The sequence below is a fragment of the Andrena cerasifolii genome, chromosome 3, assembly GCF_050908995.1.
Source record: "Andrena cerasifolii isolate SP2316 chromosome 3, iyAndCera1_principal, whole genome shotgun sequence".
Taxonomy (NCBI): domain Eukaryota; kingdom Metazoa; phylum Arthropoda; class Insecta; order Hymenoptera; family Andrenidae; genus Andrena; species Andrena cerasifolii.
Genome location: NC_135120.1, coordinates 16,788,869 through 16,808,287, shown reverse-complemented (window position 1 = coordinate 16,808,287; position 19,419 = coordinate 16,788,869). Strand labels below are relative to the sequence as shown.

The window sequence follows — 19,419 nt, the reverse complement described above, 5'->3', positions numbered from 1 at the left end:
CTTAACAAAACAGAAAGGTAGAAACCATTGAGCCACTTATAATAAATATGGTTAAACTACGAATAAAACTAAACTCTTGTCAGCAAGGCTTACCTATCAGAGCCTGCCTTAGACGCGGGGATGTTAGAAGTTCGGATGAAATAGGTACATATATATATGTGCAGCAGTTAGGGAACTGTCTCCCTATTGTTTAAGAAAATTAATCGAATGTCAAGCGTGGGAGTGTGATATATTTAATGTAATAGTATTCAACGAAATTTCTAATTTATCTACTTAGTTGGTCGAATTTTTTCCAGAATGGCTTATGTATATTTCGATGAAGAATTACGTTGTAATTTACACTTTGGCTAAGAAAAACTATTTAGCGACGCACTCGTGGCTTATTATAGCTTTTCGAAGTCGCAGCTGATGTACAATACTGTACAATGTATTCAGAAAAAATATTAATTCTTTTGTTTCGCTGATTTCGTTATTTCATTTTTCTGTGGACAAAAAATCACGGCATACATGCGACTGGGGATTGCAACAGCATAGGGGAAAGCAAGGGGTGGCGAGGAGAATGACAGGAGAAAAAGGACAAAGTGTGACAGAAAGGGAGAAAAGTACATCGCACTCGCATATTGCGCAAGAGGATTACCTCGGATTATGCGCGACTGAGCGTAAACAAGATCTCACTGGCTTGTGTTTACAAGACGCCAAGCTGTCGATTTAGTAAACTCCAACTCACCTCCAGCTTCGTCCATTTGCATCATGACGGAACACCGTTAACGCAAAAATCCAATATAGGATTTGTCAAAGTTCAGTGGTAATCCATTTCGAACGTAAATTGCTCGTATCGACTTATCTTCCTTCGTCTATTATATAAGTTCTCTACAGAATTCGCAACAACTTTCTTTCCCTCCTGTCAATTGACTTAATACGCATCTTGTGGAATAATTTAATTCATTTTCATTTGAAATTATTTCTCATCTAAATAGTCAAAAGTGATCACGTTGAAAATAAAATATTCGATATTAAAGCAAGAAAAACATGATGTATGTATCTGCTATGGCAATGTTAACACAGATAGACGTCAAAAGGAAGTTCATGTGGTCTATAATACTTACGTGAAATTATGTTCAGTGATGGTCGAACGAAATTTTAACACGAAGCAGAATGAAAGACCATAATTTAACAGAAAGGAATTGCTCCCTTCTCCTAGAGAGGAAATTTCGCCAGAGCAGGCCAGTGATACCAATGATATAATTAAAATTTAATAAGGGGACTGCTCATACACACATATGCCAAAAGAAGGATCCTTTCCAAATTCTCATTTAACCACGAATGTGTTTATATAGCTACCAAAACAATGGTCATTGCAGCTCAAGTCGTTTAACCTACGAAAATAAAATGTGGAAGGTATATTCTTTTCAGGACGTAGGCACGTAGAAAGGATTTTTGGAAATTCCATCCCCAAAGGGTTAAAAAGGGATAAACTGTATTTTCACGGACTTCTCAATATCTCTTAGGCTAGATTAAATATCAACTTGGTTTGTACTTACAAAGATTACCCACACAAATGCCTAAAAGCCAATTTCAGGATTTTGCCCTAATCAATCCCATAAGGGGGTGCAAAGGGGTAAACTGTGTGTTTCACGGACTTCTCAATATCTCTTAGGCCCGATTAGATACCAACTTGGTATTTACATACAAAGGTTTCCCACACAAATCCCTAAAAATCAATTCCAGGATTTTGCACTAAACAACACCTAAGGGGGTGAAATTGTATTTTCATGGATTCCTCAAAATCTTTTAGGCCCGATTAAATATCAACATGGTTTTTTACTTCGAAAGGTTACCCACATAAATGCCTAAAACCAATTTCAGGATTTTGCCCTAATCAACCTCTAAAGGGATGGTGCAAAGGGGTGAAGTTTGTTTTCGTGGAGTCCTTAATATCTCTTAGGCCCGAAGCGAAGCGCGGGTATATTTTTGTGGTACAATATATACTTCGAATAAATTTCCCAAATTATGATAACACGAACGTGAATGCTACAAACAAAGTGTCCCATTAAAATTCACTTATCCGCACACTCATGCCTCCGATTAATTTAAATAATCGAGGCTCTACTGCATTCCATGCTATATAATCTCTAAACGTCGCGAAACTACTGCACCGCCGTGGCCCTCGAAGTGCCTGCCACCGTGAATCGTGGCACAATGAACAAAGTGTGACTGATGAACGGGGCGCGGGATAAAGTCTTCCTGCAAAGTTTCACCAGCGCGGTAATTTGTACACCGTTCTGCAGCCCTTCGTGTTCTTTAACGCGCGGTAACAACGCGAAACAGCGGGGAGAGGCTGGTATTATACACGCGGATGGTAATAGGTTCCATATCCACCAGCTACCGGCGCATTATGCTTTACATTTCCGGCGAAACACTGTTAATGGCACTGCCACCACCACCGTTGCATCGCGCTCTAAATCCAGCCCCATAATACACGACCGAAACCCGCGCGAATTAACTGCTCGCTCGCGCTGCCGTACGCAGTGACTTCCGTCCCCATTCTATTTCGCTTACGCGCATTAATTAATAATTTCGTCACGGGGTAATACGTATAAGCGCGACGTTTATTTGGGCCGATAGGAAAAGTGCTTCATTAACCGAATCGTTAATTTCACAAACGACACGTGTGACGCTTTACGCGGTTTCGAGTTAGGCACACGCAGCGCTGGAAATATTTATTGGATCACTCAAATAAACACGTTGTCACTTATGCACAGGGCCGCGTTTACCAAAAGGCGCTTTAGGCGCAGGCTGGGGCCCAGCGGCGAATTTGGGTGTAGGCTAAGTAGTCTGCAGCCGAGGGTGGGAAGTTGTAGGGGGCGGAAAATTTTGGGAACGACAAATTTTTGGGAGTGACAAATTTTGGAGAGCGATAAATTTTGAGGAGCGGCAAATTTTGGGAAACGGCATATTTTTGGGAGCGACAAGTTTTGGGGAGCATCAAATTTTGGAGGATGGCAAATTTTGGGAAGCGGAAAATTTTGGAGGGTGGCAAATTTTTGGGAAGCGGAAAATTTTGGGAACGACAAATTTTTGGGAGTGACAAATTGTGGAGAGCGATAAATTTTGAGGAGCGGAAAATTTTGGGAAACGGCATTTTTTTGGGAGCGACAAGTTTTGGGGAGCATCAAATTTTGGAGGGTGGCAAATTTTGGGAAGCGGAAAATTTTGTGGAGCCGCAAATTTTGGGGAGCGATATAAATACTTCAGGGGGCAAATCTACAGAGTAATATAAGTAAAAACGTCATATGGACATATGTCCTGTACACCTTAGTTTTCGAGCTGTGGATGATTCTAGGGGGACAACAGGGTAATGGCCGTAAAAGTAAGGGCATATTTGGAAATTTATTAAAAACAAACTACTTAATGAATCTTGTTGAAATTTTCAGGAGTTTTTATAGGATATTTAATTTATATAACCATATTTTGTTAAATTTCCTTGAAGCAGATTTATAAGCTGCACAGGACCAGTAACTTAGCGTTGCAAAGAATCTGGTTGACAGTCTTCCGACGAAACGGAGCACATTAAATGTCTCCCTTGGTTTTGATGATAGGACCAAATATGAGAGGAGTACATGATTTGCTTGGAAATATTATCAAAGGCAAAAATTCTTATCAACGTCATATTTCCCGTTAAAGAAAAACTGATCGCAAAATCTCGATTAATTTTTCCCTAGAGGACCACTTCACCCACAATTCTGCGTTCCATCGTCGCAGTCGCGGTGCGCGCGGCATCGCCGCCGGAACCGATTCGAGCACGACGCGCCGCGGCGCGCACGTCTGTCCGCAGAACGATTTTTAATCGTCGGAGCCGAAAGCTACTCGAGAAAACCCCCATGGAAGAGCTGGGACCCTCTGGACGAGGAAAGGCAGGCTGACAATGCGCGCGTCGAATGTCACCGCGGGGCGTCCACACTTGCACGGCCGTCATTCACCGCGACAAGCGGATACGGGGACTCAATTCGCTCCACGGATTTTACACGGCGAGTCATGTAGTCTATTGCCTAATTACACCATAATACTGCGTACAAGAGAGCGAAGAGAGGCGGAAGGGGAGGAGGAAAAGAGAGGGTGGCGAGGTTGGCGAGGGAGGCGCGCATCGTCGCGTGCAACCGAGAGAAACGGCGAAACAGAGACAGTGAAAGCTCAGCGTACCGTTCAATCACATTCATCTCTGATATAGCACGAGCATAGAGGGTGTATTGTGCCCTAAGCTGTATTATACGCGCCGCCGTGTATGCAATCTGCATCCTCGCACACCCGTGCACAAGCGCGCGCCGCTGATACCGACTATTAAGCGGCAAGACAAGCGGCCGTAGGGGGTTCCTTTCGGCGCGTCGCTGAACCTGCGACGTGTATTTAACGTCGCGGAGGTTAATTCCTGAGAACGGGTCGCACGACGCCAAGGAGGAGCCCTCGGTGCCGCGCGGTGGGCCAGCCGTCGCCGCGTCACGGCCGCGAGCAGCCACCCCGTTCGTGCCATTCAGTTTTTCGCAAATACAGGGTCAGCGTCTTATCCTGCAACCCGCGCTCGCGCGAACTTGTAACGTGGCAACAGCGCCTCACGGACGCATTCCACTACAACCATGCACCGGCCCAGCGGAGCGCTGCCAGCGACCTCTGGACAGCAGTGATGCCCGAGCTCCGAACATATTAGGATGGTCTCTTTCGAATTAACGTCGCAAAGAGCTATTGGGAATTTCCCGGCCCAGGTACGAGCCGCGCGCTCCGCTTTTATCATCGGTTTACCACTCGCACTCCAGATTACTGTAATGAGGTTTGAAAATAATTTCGACTGATCTCATACACGTCTCGATTTAACATTTGTTAGCTACGACAGGGTTGACCGCGGCGCTATACCCTTGTATGGAGAGATTTTTCGCCACCTGCGTGTAATGACATTAACGAAAGCCGGTATAGGCGTGGCGTTGAGTAGCTAAAACATTCAGACACAAAAATTCTAGAAAAAAAAATAACAGAGCTACAAACAAAGACACGTCCCATTAGCTACCCCTTACGTCTGATCTAGGTATGCACTGCATTAAGGATAAAATCATAAAAAAAGAAATCCAGAAGAATCGACTCTGAGGTCCGCAGAACTAACACATAATTGGATGAAAATTTAATTTCTCAATTTCTGAATGTAATGATACAGAAACAACCAGCTTGTTGTTTATCAACACCACGAATTTTAAAAACAGCATTAAATACAGTATCAAATAAACAGTTTGCAAAAGCTTTTCACAACAATTATGGTTAAAAAATTGATAGAAAAAAATTAAGTAAATGTAAAATAAGTTGAATTATCCATCATTAAGAGGAAATAATTGTTTCTCACTTTTCGGCGCAAATTGCATTCCAATATCTTTTATAGTTCAAAAGTTATACGAAAAAGGCCCCAAAATTGTCCACCCGGCCCGGAAATTCTGAATAGCTCTTTGCGACGTTAATTCGTGAGGCGCTGTTGCCATTTTACAAGTTCGCGCGAGCGCGGGTTGTAAGATATATACCGCTGACCCTGTAGAGGTGCAAGGGGGCGAACGGTTGATCATTGGCGAGCGTAGAGTCCGTTGAGGCATCGACGCTGGAGTCACGGAGGCCTCGCTCGGGACAGTGGTCCTGGATCGCGCGCGATTCCGCGGTAACGTGGCGCGGGGGATGCCCCGAACGGTGCTCGACTAATTTTCTTTGAGATTTAAATGAAGAATGAGGATGTGCGGCGGTGGTTTGGTTTGTTGTGGTTATTGACGTTTGAGGCAGTGCTGGATTAACCAATACGCAAACGAAGCTTGGGGCAGGAGAAAGGGCACCATAGAAATTTTCTGAATTTCAAAATGTAACTTTTGATAGGAACACTTTTTAGCGAAATTGTCGGAAATGCTTGAGATAAGATGCAGGGTTTCCGTTTCAGTTTTAGTTGTATAATATTCTCACATGTCTGGAGTATGCGACGAATGTTTCTAGGATTAGTTTCAACTCCAGCTTTGTGAGCAATCGTGAGACACAAGTTTGATGCAGCACCCAAACCACACATTTTCCACGAGCGTAATTATTCACATCTTTAAATAAGTTGCAACTAACTTGCCGGCTTTTCTTCATTGACTTTGCTAATTTTTAATTTGATAAATTTAGTTTTCTTAACTCCAAAATTGTTTGACTCCCCTTCGTTTAAATTCTTCCCGCGTCCCATTATCGTAACGAATATTATTTGTAATACCTTTTAAGGTTGACTGTCTACACAACACTATGGCCGCGCAACTCGAAATTCAGAAAGACACTAAGAAATCTAAATGAAATTTCAAGAGTGCTATGATTTCGCCCACGGTATTAATCAGTTTTTCCTTGGTGTACAGAAAACCTACTTACAAGGGAACATCCCGAACCCGGAAATTCGAAAAATTCTGAAAGTTTGTGAATATGTAGAGAATTTCCTCCTGATTACAACGCAAATTTTGTTTGCAGCCGAAATTCACTCTAAGGGGGTGTAATTGACCGCTGAAAATCCAGTTATTTAGTAATTTTGTGTTATAACTCGTGAAATGTAAAATAATTTTTTCACCAAATGGTAGATTTAATTAAAAGAAGTAACTTTTGTCTTGAAACTTTTTTTCTATCTCTTACAGTTCGCAAGTTATAACACAAAATCAAGGGTTAATTTCATCCCCTTGGAGTGAATTTGGGCAGCAAACAAAAAATGCGTTGTAATCACAAGAAAATCCCCTACATATTCACAAAGTTTCAGAATTTTTTGAATCTTCAGGTTCGGGATCTTCCCTTGTTAGTGATGTTGCGACCCTTTTCCGGCGATCCGCATATCCTGGCTCGTAACTTGACCGTATGATTAGTTGAGAACACAAGATTGTACATCCGTCATTGAGAAATGTGTGCTACCTTTTTGACTGGGAGTGTGTATTTCGTTGAATGGATCACACTGTACAGGGGGCCTCGAAATCTTTTAAGTGCTTAGGGCCTCTGGAGGTCTTAAGCTGGCCCTGGTTTGAAGTAACTTTGGTTTGAGATCATAAGTAAAGGGAAAGATTGAAGCGATGGGAAATGGGAACTTGAAACTTGTGGCAGAGAACGTTTGTATTATATTTTTAATTCGCGTTGGGTTGATGGTAAAATTGAAGATTAATTGAAAATTGCTCTGCTCGTTTAGTAAATTATCCAGAGTGGTATTAATCGGTTTTCTTATGATTTCGTTTCTTGAGATACGCAGGTCTCGCTTTCGGAGTAATTCAGTGAAATGGGGTGGCATTGTTTTCTTTCAAGCACGAAGTAACCACTGAATAAAATTGCACGTCTGTAATAACTGTAATCTAATTGTGTACTGTGCACTTGTGTCTGAATACATCAGCTCTATTCTATTTTGTATGAATGGAATTGAATATTCGATCGTTGCTAAACCGAGTTCGGCGAGACTTCCCGGATTAAACCTTATATGTATCGTTAAGACAGCTGTTCCCCACTTTGCACAATTGACTGCGATTGATTAAGTAGAATTTACAGTTTCCATGGAAAGGAAACTCGAAATGGTAAAACGAAAAAATACGAAGGTGTCGAATTCAAACCTTTATCGTTCTCCTTATGAACAATTCATCTATATAATAATAGAAACGGGAAACCTTGTACTAAAATCAAAATGTATCTCTGCTGGCTCGCCTTTCTATTTATAAACAATACACAGTTTTTTGAAAACGGTCACATTTCCTTCTGGTACCCAAGAAAAAGTTACTTAATTACTGTCGACGTTGCTAAAAATAATATCAGGCTACACGGAAAAGTGGCCCACACATTACTTTATTGCACGGTGATTTCATTTTTCAAACGTCACTATTATTTTATAAATAATTTCCGAACTCCTTAGGTATTATGGAATTTTTAGAAATTACGCATTCCGTTCAAGGTACTCCAAATTGAAAACTAAAAGTCCTTGTGTCATTAAAAATCGTTCATTTTTCCTTATTCGCTTTTCTCATTCTTATCTCTGCGCATTCCGAAAAACTAGGACGATTTTGCTCGAAAGAATAATCGCAAATTCGCGCAGGTATCGTAAAACCAAAAATAAGGCAAATTTAAAATATTAAAAGTATTCGCGTTAACCAATGAAAATCAGGAAAACTAATTAATTAGTTAACTTTCATATTTCAAATAAATCAAGGTTCCGTTTAACCCTTCATGGCCACACTGGGTCCAATAGACCCACTTTTTAACTTTGGAGCTTGATACCGGTAAGTTTCTGGCTTTTCTTTCCGATTTATTTGGTACACGTTGTCATTATATTTCTTAATAAAACGCGACTATTCCATGATCTACAATGTTCAAAGCGTGTATTATAATTTTTGGGACTCGATTGGACTGGTACTTTATTTATGGTAACTATTTAAAAATCGGCTGAGTCCATTGGACCCAGGGTGACCACCGTGGAACTTTACAGAAGTGTGACCGCGAAGGGTTAATGTTCGTAGCTTTTTATTTCGACTTCAAATAAAATTTACCCCTGCTGCGTTTTCAAAGCAGATCCGAAACCAGTCTATTGGAGCATCGTCTAACCGAGAAATTCGTGGATGTTTCGTGGAAACGAAACGATTCGTTAACTTCTCCATTCGGGACCTGGAAAAAGTGATACGAGTACGAGTACCACTCTACCGGATCTTAGATACGAATCTGACCGCGCCGTCACGCAAAGAAAACGGTACCCACCACCGCGAACAGTGACAACAGAAACGACCACGTGATTACGTACCAAAAGCTGCCGTCGGCCGACGCTGCTCCTCCGGTCTCCTTTGGAGGACCCCACGACGAATCCGTGGACAACGTGGTACCGTCGCACCGTGTACTTTTTCCACAGTTTTCACGAGTCGGAACGAGAACGACGGGTATTCAGCCGCGGCGCAGTCACTCGCGCGGTCCAGGCACTGAACTCCGTGAAAACGCGGCGTCACCGAGCCGAGGAAGCCAGCGGCAGGGACGATCGGGAACGGTCCCTCAGTGGGCCCGCATCGGCGATCGTTTTATCGTAACATTCCCTCTCTTTACCGTCGCCGAGCGCCAGCGAGTCCCATCAGTCACTTACCTCCGCGTCTCACTGGCCGAACCGAACCGAACCGAACCCGCGTCGAGTCGGGTCGAGCGGAAACCGCGCCAAGAACCGAACAGCTCGCGGGATTTGATAATGGGGCGAGCGATCGACTTGCTCCGCGACGACGGTGTCTTGCTGGTCGAGAGAGCGCGGCCGTCTCACGGGGGCAAATACGAGCCGGGGGTGGCTTCTACGATCCGCACGAGCGCAGCACACGTGCTGCTCTGCAGCGTGATTCTTCTGCTTTCTTGGCTCCCGAGAGCGCCCCCCGCGCGGGAGGGGGAGAGAGACGGAGCGTGTGCGTGTGCCTGCGCGCGCGAGAGAGAGAGAGAAAGGTGGAGCGGACGATCGGAGGGGGTTGGAGCGGCTGGGAGCGAGCGGGCCCGAACCCGGGGGTGCGAGCGAGAGGGGCGAGATCGGCGGGGTGGCGAGAGAGAGAGAGAGAGAGACGCGGGCACTAGCGGGCACTGCTGGCCGTGGAAATATTATTAGGTAAAGTACACGCACGGACTGGCACGCACCGACTTGCGGACTCTCGTTGGGTCGTGCTTGCGACCCCGCGATTCGTGTTGGTACCCCGACGTACTAAGGACCAATGGGCGGAGAGCACCGCTACCACCACCACCCCGGCCGACGCGGTCGGAGGGGATGCTGGCTCCGCTTCGTGACATCATCGATTCTGAATGGTGGAAATGCTCAACCGTGCGGAAGGCTCATCGGAGGGCGCGTGTTGCACTGTCGACGCGCATGCGCCGCCCTACCGTAGCACGAGAAAAAGGGTGCGTGCGATAAGTTCGCGCCAGATGGAGACCGACTGCCTGCGCGGTACGGTGCCCCGCTCTAAAATTCTTTCTGCCAGTCGCTCCTTCTTCATCCTCTCCTTCTACCCTCTGCTCCCGAGCTCGCCGCGCGCGCTTGTGGCACAGTGTTTTCGGACGCTGGATGGACAAATTTTTCGGGATGTAGACCGGGAATGGGGAGCGGTTTCTTGGTTCGCTTGCTCTAAGCGGGTGGCTGGGTGATTTTGCAAAGTGGTTGAAGAAAGATTATTGGAAGGAGGACTGGTTTGAATTTAGGATCACACTTTATTTGAATTGTTTTGAGATAGGATTAGAGCTCTAGTGCTTTTATGAGGAAAGAGGGTGGTTATTAGCTTAAGGTTTATGTGATACAAAAATTTCTACTCGTCTTAAATTCGAAGTAAGAAGACAATTAAATAAAGCCTTATTTTTATTTTCATAATGGGATATGCTGATGTTAATATTTATTTTTCAAATTTCATGGAAATGAGATAATATTGAATTTCAACCCTGAATGGGTTAGGAATAGGAATTAAGTAAACCATTTAGTGTAGACGATACGTTGCGATTTAATGTATAACACATATTTTTAGTGGAGCTGTTACTTGTTAACCCGTCGGGTACCCGGCTACCCGGAACAACTTCAAGCCATTGAATCTGGTATTGTTCGATCATGTTTGGCTAACATCAAACAATACCACAGACAATAAAACATGCAATTGCTTGAAGTTGTTTCGGGTAGCCGGGTACCCGACGGGTCAACAAGTAACAGCTCTAATTGTTAGCTATTTCTTAAACTATTGGAAATATAAGAAAGTTATACGATTTGGAATGTATAACATTAAACTTGAACTTTTTATAAAGGTAATACCATCACAATTATTCTTCAAATATAAAATTGAAGAGTCCTTGTACAAAACACTGTAAGTGTAAAAATTAAAAAAAAATTAAATCGGAAAATGTCTTATTTGCTATTGGTAATGCTATAGTACAGAATTTGATTTTTAGCACTTAGAGTAGTGTCAATTAGTGACGGACGAAAGAAAGTTTACAACTTTTAAAATCGCATAACTTTTTTAGAATTGCTCCAAACGACATGAGTTTTTTTTTTAGAAGCTAGAACGATTATTTTGCTAAATGGCGTGTTTCGTCGTTTTGAAAAAATGCAATTAGTCGGAATAGCAAAAAAAAACTAGTAAATGTCGATTTTTAAAATTTTCTGTGAGCCTGTAATGAAATTCTAAAAACCCGTTTGTAGATTGAAGAAAGTTGTATACATGCCTAAAATTTCATGAAACTCGGTTAAGGTTGCTCTCAGCTATAAACGCTTAAAGATCACAGAATAAGGTCGAAAATCGCTGATATCTGGAATTTCGCGATTTTCAGAAACACAATCCTTCTAGCTTCTCAAAAAAATCCTCATGTCGTTTGGACCAATTCTAAAAAAGTTATGCGATTTTAAAAATTGTAAACTCTTCTTTCGTCTACCACTGTACAACCGCCCATCGAATCAGACAAATTCCTACTAAAATAAATATTTCCCTTGCAGAATACTAACCCAGCAAAGTATTTAGCAAGCTACTGTGCACCTGTGCGTCCTAAATCAATGAAACATTAATATATCATTCAAACAACGTTCTCCCTTCTTCAATTATTCCATTCAGATCCCAAAAACCCGCTCAACTAAAACCCGATGCAATTTGAATAACTCAAAACACTCGAGTGCCATCAGGGGTCACGAACCCAGCGGAAGACCTAATGGAACCTATACTTAAATTAATTGATCACTAAACGATCACAAGTGCGCCCCCAATTATACTTTCTTCCCTACTTCCCGCAAAAGGAACTAGAATTTCTTCACACTGCCAGAGCAATGTTCACGTCTGCATTAACTGAACGAACTACCGCCGCAAATTCGAACCGCATTCCCCAGAAGAAAAATAGCCGCCCCGTTACTGTTTCCTACGGATCGTCCGAAAAGGTTGGAAGATATATTAAAGTATAATTTCCAGTGGCCCCCTTTGTACAAAACGGTATCTAGTCACGCGTGGATCGGTCGTGGGTGCTATGCACTCGAAAGTATGGAACGCGGGGGGTGACTCACCCTCTCTTCTTCTTCTGTCGCGGGCCCCAACACCATCCCCCGCGACTTGCCCCGCGATGGGGGGATAGGAATAACTGCATCAACCCCTGTCAGTGGCGCGCGCGTTTAGGCCCTCTCACTCCCTTGCCAAGAAGCAAGCTCGTTTCACACGAAACACCCACCGGTGAACAAACTGAGAAGTAATTCTCCGTCCCGAGAAATTCACTGCGCCCTGGGCGAGCGTGTTCGCGTCCAAGGACCACTCACCGGGGGGCGGCCACTTCCGCCCGAAAGTGTGCTATTAGCCGCGAAATCTTCGACGCAATCGCCGGCGAGGTAACCAGCCGTCGCTTCGCTACTTACGCGTGAATGTAGATCAAACAGGGCCAAACGACCCGTGAAGGTCAAGTGTGCTTGACGTTTCTTCCAACGATCATCGACTGGCTTGCTCAACGGCTTGTTTGCTCGCCGCAGCGCGTGGAGGATGCCGCCGAGCGTCTTCCACGACGGAACAAAGGGGTCTGCGTACTTCTGAATCTTTCGCGGGTGAAGGTAATTTCAGGGATGCTCGCCCGGACACTTGTATCGCGAGCGAGTTCGCGGAGCACCCTTCTGCCAACTTGCACCAGCTTCCTGCGTGCTCGAGGATCCTGTAAGCTTGCGGAGTCACGATGTGAACCCGGCTTTAAGGGATCCACGCCTGTGGAAGTAACGCGTTTCGATTTTGCGTTAGCTCAGCTACGCGTGAATCCAGCCAAGGTCAAGTCGTTCCCCGTTTCCGAGCATCCCTCCGACGCTCGACTAAGGATCGATCCTAACGAATTTCATATTTAGGGTGGATCTGCATGAAGCCCCGGATAATATTTCGGTTAGCCGTGATTAGCGACACGTACCGCCTATAAACCCCCGCTCGAATATTTATCGTCTAGCTTCTCGAGCCGCTCGACGATGGAACTTAATCGAAGGAGTTTGTCAAACGGGAAGTTCAAGGGGCTGTTAAACATTTTTGGTGGGCGCTGGATGCGTTACTCGGCGATGGAAGTATTCTATTTTTTTAAGTTCTTGGAGAGACTTTAGCTAGTTTGTAATTTTGTGTCTCAATTTTTCTTGTCCTCCTGCGATTAGTACCTAGTTTTGGTATTTTTTTAATCCTTCAAATAATTGTAAGGGAAAGTGAATTTATTTATCAAAATTTTGGTTGGTTAAATTAAGTTCGAATGCTTAGAGATACCTAAATGTTTTTGTTGCAAATTAAGTGCTGTGTTCGAGAGAAAATATAATATAGCGTTTTATCAATAGAAATTGATTATGCGGCAATGAAGATACAAAATTAGAGATTATTTTCTGTGTCGAGGAGGGCGTTACTACTGGATCTACCCTGAACAGTGTCAGGAGGTCAGTAACGTGATTTGAAGGGCTAGATTTATCTCTATGTAGAAAGTTAATGATAAATATTACTTAACGAGTACGCAGAGTAAATTGGTTACTTAAAAAATTGTGCGAATGTAGAACTCTTCATATTTAATACTGGTAACATAATTGAAGAGTTTCCCTGCATACCTAAATTGTAAGTATTTGCATAACTGTTAATCTGTTATGGAACAAGAGCCTTCATCTGAATAATGAAATGAAATAGGGAAATGGATGAATAATGAGAGATTTTGTCCTCTTAGGAGCAGAGCTTGTGTGGAGAACAAACTTTCTTTCGATTTCTTAAATTTCATAGTGGTTTACGGTTCACGGGTGAGAACCTTCCTCCTCGACTATTGTGAAATTAGGCGAAATATAGGGTAAAGGACCCAATTACTGACACCTAACCAATTACTGTCACCTTAAGCTGTTTTACTTAAAATAACGAATAAACAAACGTTGTAAAGTCATACACAAAAAGAATTATGTAATTCAACCTATAATCTATACTATAGATTATATACTATAGTTTAGTTATTCGTTATTTTAAGTAAAATAGCTTAAGGTGACAGTAATTGGTTAGGTGTCAGTAATTGGGTCCTTTACCCTATGTGCATGACTCTTTCACCGTGAAAATAGAGAAGGAGCCATGAATTATTTTACTGTAATAAAAGTTCTAAGTAAGTTACGAATTGAACACATCATAAAATTGTCTGATGTATTTCAAAAAGATAATCCATGGACACGTGTACCTGACACCTTGTTACTTCGTAAAATTAATTACTATTTGGCGAAGGATTTGCTAAAATAAATAACTAATCAGTGAAAAGTTTTCTAAAAGAAATAACTGAATAACTATTCGGTGAAAGATCTTCTAAAAAATATAACTGAATAACTTTTCAGTGACAGATTTTCCAAAATAAATAACTGAATAACTATTCGGTGAAGGTTACTCCAAAATAAATAACTATTCGGTGAAAGATTTCCTAAAATAAATAACTATTCAGTGAAAGATTATCTAAACTAAATAACTATTCACTGAAAGATTTCGTAAAATAAATAATTATTCATTGAAAGATTTTAATATAAGAATTTTTTTCCTACACCTCTGAATTTTATTAATAATATTCATAATTAATAATCTGGAGACTGGAGGTTGCGAGACAGTCGCGTATCGTCCGCGTCTGTTCACTGATTGTCCGCAGCCACTTGAGTAAACGTGGAAACCACGGCCCACATTCGGTTGTCAATACACCGGCGACAAAAGTTTCGAAAAAGGAATTATTTGTCGACGTCGTTAAGCTCTCGATAATATGTTCGATAACAGCCGTTACGATAAAGCTGAACTTAGCTTTGCGCAGTTGCCACTGTATTAGCATAATTTGTTTTATTTCGGATACAAAAGAAGTCGTGTCGAAGATTTCGGTGTTGATATCTACGCACAGTTCCATGTTTCATGACGTCGCCATCGGAAGGATTCAACTGACTATTTCCCCTGTGAATATTGCATGCGTATAACAATTTTTTAGTTGAGTAGTTTACACCATCTTCAAAGAAAGTCACGTGGAACTTTATTAAAATATGTCAAATAAAATTTCTTAATGAAACTGTAAAGCATGATATCTCTGTGAAACGGCGTGTCACAAAATGCACAAACGTGGGTAGGAACCTACTGAATTTGAATATTATCTGTTTAAACCGAAAACATGGAATAATCTATGACTCGCAGATAATCATCAGAGGTAAAGACACAGAATGATCCATGGCCGATGGTGAGGTGATCAGGAGAGATTTAATCCCTCGCAAACGAGACGGTCCAGCATATTGCGGTTAGCCGGAATGGAGTTGAAAGCGTACGACTGAAGAAGTCCACGCTTCTGCCGGTGCTATAAAGTTTTGTATAACACATAATAGCTTAGTATACATATGTCTAATTTATTTATTTGAGGGGACATACCCCTTGTGTACAATAACGTCGTTGCAAAAAGGATGGAATAATTGTAAGGTAGGGTAGGAACTTAACTTATTAACAAGGGAAGATCAAAAAATTCTGAAACTTTGTGAATATATTTCCTCCTTATTAAAACGCCATTTTTATTTCCACTCGAAGGGGGTGAAATTAACCCCTGAGGATTCGGCTATTTTCCGATTTTGTGTTATAACTCGCACACTGTAAGAGATAGATAAAAAGTTTCAAGACAAAAGTTACTTCTACTAATGAGATCTATCATTTGGTAAAAAAAATATTTTACAGTTCACGAGTTGTAACACAAAATCGGAAAATAACCGGATTTTCATGGGTCAATTACACCTCCTTAGAGTGAATTTGGGCAGCAAACACAAATTGTGTTTTAATCAGTAGGAAATTCCCTACATATTCCCACAGTTTCAGAATTTGTCAAATTTCCGGATTCGGGATGTTCCTTTGTAAGTATAGGATTTTAATTCTGACTACTTGCAACGTATATAAACGTTTAGTACATTATATTATTCTGTTACCTTTTTTAAAAGACGCAGGGGTTTCAGAGAAAATATCAGGGGATTGAAAACTGAAATCCAGGCTACTGAGAGTTGCAAGTGGGAGTTAAATTAACTTGGATGTAAATTGTTATTAAGCTTTGGTGCATAGTATTTTAAAGCGCTTTTAGTTATTTCTATGCTAAAAGCTGTTGTATACTGCGTTATGTAAATAGCTACAGGCTGGTTTATCCGACCCTTAAAAATGGGATAGTTGAACCTGATGTGAAGGGGTTAGTTGGACCACTATATATGTAGGTATTAGGGTGTGTCGATTTTGTAGGTAAATTTAAAATTTTTGAAAATTTTAAAATGACTAGTGACAATGCTGTTTTTAATGCTGTTTTTAATTCTAAATAATGTGTTACACCAAACTTAAAGGTAGTGGTTAGTTTTAAACCTGAAATTCTAGCGTTTTTCCACTACTTAGGCGCTTTTAAAATTAAAACATTGAAAAAATTGACCCACCCTAGTAGGTATAGTGACGGTTTCAGTATTCCAACAAAATATAAACGAAAAAATATCACATTAAGAGGCAACTGGACAGAGGAACAGTTAAGAAATGTAATAGGTGCTGCAGAAAATAAGGCTGTAATATTAATTAGAAAAAGCACTTTGATAAAACGAATAAAACAAATGACTACAAAAATCTTTGCAGTTATTGCGGCAAAACGGCTAAAATTACAAATAGAATATAACGTGTTATCATAACAAATATACACGTATATTTTTATTAAAAAAGGTTTTCTCATAGAGGTCCTCTACCCGCAAACACTGTGGTTCAATTAACCCACAGTGTCTGGACTAAATAGGTTGGACCATCGTTATAATTTTTTAGAAGTATGCTTATTTTTGAAAAAAGCGTTATAATTTCTGTGTTATTGAACATTATTATTGTAGGTTTATTTAATATACTACACCATAAGCAAAACCTTCTGTTATTTATTTAATTAAATATAGACGAAATTTTACCTTAAAAAAAAGTGGTCCATCACTCCCCGATTTACTCTATCACTCAACTGCCGGCTGCGTAAAATTTTATTACGTACTTTTGTATACTTTCACGAGCAAAAATAAAACGAATATTGATATTTAACTTAATCAGAACTTGGATGTATGTTTCCAATTAAAATTTCGTACCAAAATATTGAGTAGGTACATTTTCAGTTACAGCAATTTTTTTTTAAGTTTAATTTTAGGTAAAAATTGTAGGTTAAGCACGTTTCTAAATGCCAACAACTTCTTACCAAGAGGGGGCGTAGAGGGTCTCTTCTTCTTACCACTGGCACGCCGGAACGGTACTGACATGGAACTGCCAAGTGTGATTAGACCTTAGCACACTCTTACCTATTAGATTCTGAAATAAATATAGCGACTGGGCAGGTGACCCTCCAGCCGAGGTTGTCTTTAATACAACAAAAGTACATCAAGAACAACGCAAAAAGCCACGTGGCACAAAACGTAAAAAGATCAGGAAAAATCATAAAATCAACTTCTTCGACAGCCAATATTCATATTAACAATGGTTATCCAACCCTATACTCCTAAACTACTCCCTCGTCGCATACTCGTTCATAACGAATAAAAACGCCAGCACTTCGAAAGTCCCAGGATGCATAATACGTCACTTTCAAACGTTCACCGAGACCTCGAAGAATACAATCTGTCCCCGTGGAACTTCTTGCAAGCAGCTTAACCAATTCTGGCCGCTCCATCACAAAGCGTGACGGAGAATGGCCCAGCTTCGAAAGTTGGTACCAGTTTCGCGGATCCTCCCAGCAATGTCTCGTACATATACACGGTCTAACGCAGAGCCGCGCTATTGGCCGCAAATATCGCAGCAATATTCACGGAACGAATGCCGAGCACGCGAAGTGGGTCACTCGTTGCCGTGCGTTTTGTGGCATTTTCTGCCAGGGGGCCAGTTGGGTATGCGATTTAACGCGAATGCCGCGTCGGTTGTTACCGTTCCGACGATGAATTTTCCCGCTTCGAGTCGGGCACCATCGCCTGTGCTGGTAACAGCGCGAGGGGGACAGGTGAAAGGCAGGCTCGAGGACAGGAGGAGGAGAGGCCGAAGGTGCCCTCAACCCACCTCTCCTCCCCCCGAAGGAGCGAAAGAGGACGTAGAAGGGTAAAACAAACAAATTAACGTCAGAGTCGCTTGTTTATTGTTGGGTGGGGACACGGTAACCACGCCTTTGTCAAGCACGCCCTCCGAGCGTTATATTCCCCTTTTCACCCCACCACCATCAACGCCCCTGGCTCGCTCCGCTGTTGCACCCCACTCTCGGGGAGCCACGGTGGTGGAAATGACGTGCAACAGGCTGCTCCCGCTGGCCGAAACCGTGGACGCTGAAGGCGAACGCTTGCGAAACATCGGGCCGTTCCGAGAAATGCCACCTTCTCGCGTTACGGTGACTTCGTGCCGCTGACGGAGGGTAGTGGATGTGAGTTTTAAGTTAAATAGGAAGAAGAAAATACTCTACGTAAGTGCGAGTGAAGTAGTGGAGCGGTGGGTCTTAAACATGGGCGTAGCGAAGGTGGGGCAGGGGTGGGGCGCTTGCTCCCCACACCCCTTGGCGCAAGCAAACAAGAAATGAATAATAATAATAATTTTATTAACGGAGGCCCTTTGATACATAAGAGAGAAAAAAAAAGAACAAAATATGGCTAGCACAACGAAGCGAACGTGAGTAGCATTGTATTAGAGGACGCAAGTACAGAAGAGGGATGTGGAGGAAAAGCCAAACTGCATTAGATGCTGCAGAATCACAGCATTAGTCAGCTATTAACGATGTTACAGGCAGATTGTTTGAGCGAATTAAACGAGCAGTCAAAAAGGTCCATTTGACTGGAATAATTGTTAACACGAGTAGCATAATGGCTGAACTTATCAAAGGATTTTTAAAGTATTTTTAATATAAAGGAACCCCTGATCAATGCCTCCGTGGCTATTTGAATTTTTCAGACCCAGTTAAGACTGTGTTTGTGAACACAGTCGCGTCTAGGGCAGGATCTGCTCGGTCTTATCGAACGTCCACGAGCAGGTCTGGGACGCAATACTTTGATGACACTTGTATTCGTAATTTACATAATAGCTATAATAACTTATTTTCAGCCTTTGAACTGTTTTTCTTCTGTACAATGGAGCGTTTTAATGAAAATTCAGAAAATAGTAAATAGGTGTCCGAGCGTTTCTGCCAATGATACTTAATAATAGAAATATTTACATGGAAATTATTAAAAATTTCATAGCGTAGGTAAAAATCCCATACTACCCTGGCGTCCCCGGGGGATTCCTCTCTGAAGGAGTCGGTGTGCCTTTTGAAGATTTCCCCAAGTTAAAAAAAAAATTATAAAAAAAAATAATTTATAAAAAAAAAATTATAAAGTTTTTTTTTAACGCGGAGAAATCTTCAAAAGGCACCCCGACGCCTCCAGAGGGGAATCTCCGGCGGGCGCCAGGGTAGTGTGGAATT

The 19,419-nt window shown here is 42.0% G+C and overlaps 1 protein-coding gene across 3 annotated transcripts in view; it reads right to left on the bottom strand.

Moving 5' to 3' along the window:
- LOC143366681 (paired box protein Pax-6) overlaps window positions 1-9,598 on the bottom strand; it is a 128,375-nt gene extending 118,777 nt beyond the window's left edge. The window contains exon 1 of one of the 3 annotated variants that reach the window (XM_076807926.1): window positions 8,792-9,598. The gene's annotated coding sequence lies outside the window, so the exon portion shown is untranslated. The remainder of the gene's footprint in view (window positions 1-8,791) is intronic. The other 2 variants (XM_076807927.1, XM_076807925.1) reach the window with 2 other exon arrangements.
- Between the last annotated feature and the right edge of the window lie 9,821 nt (window positions 9,599-19,419).